The sequence below is a fragment of the Saccostrea cucullata genome, unplaced genomic scaffold (genome assembly GCF_032062105.1).
Source record: "Saccostrea cucullata isolate Sc308-1 unplaced genomic scaffold, CSIRO_AGI_Scuc_v1 ctg12814, whole genome shotgun sequence".
Lineage (NCBI taxonomy): Eukaryota > Metazoa > Mollusca > Bivalvia > Ostreida > Ostreidae > Saccostrea > Saccostrea cuccullata.
In genome coordinates this window covers 2791-6001 of record NW_026921385.1, presented here as the reverse complement: position 1 = coordinate 6001, position 3211 = coordinate 2791, and the positions used below count along the sequence as shown (strand labels likewise).

The 3211-nt window shown below is 31.5% G+C and overlaps 1 long non-coding RNA gene across 1 annotated transcript; it reads right to left on the bottom strand.

Moving 5' to 3' along the window:
• Positions 1 to 777: 777 nt before the first annotated feature.
• LOC134259854 (uncharacterized) lies at positions 778 to 1436 on the bottom strand. Its single transcript, XR_009990421.1, has 2 exons — positions 1120 to 1436; positions 778 to 971 (listed from the first exon to the last, which is right to left on the bottom strand). It is a non-coding gene; the product is annotated as an uncharacterized LOC134259854 (long non-coding RNA).
• Between the last annotated feature and the right edge of the window lie 1775 nt (positions 1437 to 3211).

Below are 3211 nucleotides of genomic sequence, written 5' to 3'. Positions count from 1 at the left end.
TTTGTGCATTCAAAAGCAGAAAGCTCTTTTATTAATTACTATTTGTAGCAATAGAAATATTGTGTTGGAAAACAAGGTGTTTTTTTACTTTAAGCTTATAATCTAGTATCATGGAATATCTAGTATCTTTGCGTTTCTTGCCACAAAAGAACTGTTTATTAGCTATCTAAATATATTCACCGGTATACATAAGAATTGTTAGAAAGAAATCATTCGTCTGTTACTTCAACATTTAACTAATCATCGTGAAATATTAAAAATAGCAAAATTTCAATTAAAGAGTTTTGCTAAGTATATTAATGGAAGAAGGAAGAGTATATTTTTAAAAATAATTTTTGTGATACAATAGATATATAATTGATTTTTTTTTAGAGTTTGATGTTTTATATTTTAGATGTATTGTACCACAAAATAATTGATAATATAGCAATGATATACCTAAGAACAGTTTATAACAAAACACTTATCTGGGTATGACAACATATGATCTTTATTAAGGTAAAACTTGCCCTTGGCCTGCGGCCTCGGGCAACATTTTCATTAAACAATATATGTGTTGGAATAAACAACGTGAAGTATTGTAGCGTGTAAGATCATTGACATAAGTATAAATGACAAATGAAATTAAATGGCTGAAATCACAGTAAAGAGTATTGCATGTGTCGGATTAAACAGGTTCCACTGTAATAGGTTTAACAATAAAGTAATCTTCATCCTAATTCTCCGCCCAGTTATCTCCATTTATCAGTGTTTGGAAAAAAGAACGAAATTTTTCTATTTTCAAATTTATTACAACACATATAAAATACATCTTTTACTGAATACATCCAGTATCGCTTTACAGAGCCGTTCAACCACCTTCTTTTACTGTTTGTTACTTGATGTTAAATATTAAAAAAAAGAACTCAGCGATAAAAATTAATTTTAAATCGTCTCTTGGGGCTTTCCGTAATCCATGGATGATCTTTCGTCTGTTAAAAAAAACAAATTAATACTTTACAGATAAATGTAAAATAGCATATTTTTTTTTCTATTTCCAAAATAAGCAACTTTAAAAACTGAAATTTTCAGAATAATACAAAAAGAAAAAAATGGATATTAAGATGTAATTATGTTTACCTAGTTCCGTCTGATCATCATTGAAGTCGCCTTCACTGACGTCCCACTCCTTACTGTGGGATACCATGGGTAGGACCAGGACCCCGGGGACCATTGACCGTTAAGGAAGGCCTGGTGACAGTCATTGAACCACCAGCCTCCTCTAATGTTACTGGCAGCAGCACAGTTATAATAACTCCACCTGTCGTTATCCCTGTCTGGGGTGGTGAAGGACATCCCAGACAGGTCGAAGTTATTGGGATAACCAGTGTCTAACATAGAGTCTCCTGTAAAATTATCAAAGAAAAATATAACATGAACACCTATTTCAGATTAGATCATTAGTATATCCAAGACAGATCGTAGTTATTGGGGTAACCTGTAAGTAACATGGAGTCTCCGTAAAATTACACAAAAGTAATCACGGAGATAAGGTATTTATATACCTTGTATCTAATTGTCATAAATAATACTGAGGTAGATAACATGGAGTCTCCTGTAAAATAACACAAAAGTAATCACAGAGATAAGGTATTTATATATCTTGTATCTAATTGTCATAAATAATACTGAGGTAGATAACATAGAGTCTCCTGTAAAATTACACAAAAGTAACCACAGAGATAAGGTATTTATATATCTTGTATCTAATTGTCATAAATAATACTGCGGTAATTCTAAGATAGCTTTAGGCGATGGAAAGATAATATTTATTTAGTTCAGTCCATTGAACTCCCGGTGTTTATCATACTGGCACCTGCAGAATTAAAAATATATAACAAACATAAGAATTATTAACTTTAATTTAGTTCACATTAATATTAATGCTGGCGTATGTCTTAGATACACAGTTTAACGTATTATTTCCTGTTAACAGAGAAAATAAAAAAAAATAGAAGTCAACAAAACACTGCGCAATTCACATAGCACCCTTTGTAGTGTAACAATAAACCACAGGCGTTTACACTTTTAAAGCATGTTGTTTTTTTGTTTTTGTTTTTTTTTTTTTGGGGGGGGGGGGTTAAAGGTCATTGGAAATATAAGAAAACATGAATAAATGAAATATTCATATATGTCAGAGACCGTGCTTTTAAAATTGTATGAAATGCAATACAAATTAGAACTCATTCATGATTATAACGTTATCAGATATGGTGTACCTGCAACTGTTTTAAAATATTAGATGTTCATTAAATAAAGCATACGTATTGTGAATGTGAAACGCGTTGAGGAGTTTTTATTATGGATTATTCAACATTTTTAGTTTAAAAATCTCTGATCATTTTTTTTTATCATTAATAGCCATTCTCTGTAACTACTTAAATTTCGTTGCCACGCATGGTCACCGATTTTGATGAAACTTCACCCATGCTTAGTACTTGACACCAGAAACAGATATCAAACAAAATTTTTGTTGCTAAGTGTCTCCCTTGCTATTGCAACAGCCGGAAAAGTTCGAAAAATCGAGATTTTCAGCCACTTTAAATCTTGACTGTGGCTTAATAAAAAATAGAAAAAGCAAACAAACCATTCTTAAAAAAACATAACACCTAGATGTCACTTATACTGTAAAGAAACTGTTTAGAATATATCTCTAAGTAAGTGGTAACCAAGGGTACATTTGGAATACATTTAAAATGCTAAAATATGCTGAAAAACACTCCGTACTCACTAATAGTAGGTGTTACATGCTCAAAATCAATCAACGACTTAAGAAAAACAATGAAAATGTTTGACCTTAAGTAAATAAGTATAATCAATATTATGCTATAAATAAATTTTATGGTTGCCATGGTAGCAGAGAGTGACCATGCAAAACCAGTAACTAAGATTGGGTTAATGCTACTGTCTTGATGCAAAACATGAAAATTCAAGACTGGCAAATACAATGGATGGTTGGGTCAACTGTTGTCTCACCCTCGTATGCAGCGTAGGACCTTGCAACACTAAAACCATAAGAAAAATTGGGTATAATTGCTACTTTGCAGTGTTACCATGGAAACAAAGTACCAGTGCTTAAAAGTGAATTATTTTTGCTGCATTAAGAATTGAATTGCCATATAATCAAGAAAAAAATTAAAGGACTCAGCTTGAATAGCATTTATCTGTTAGA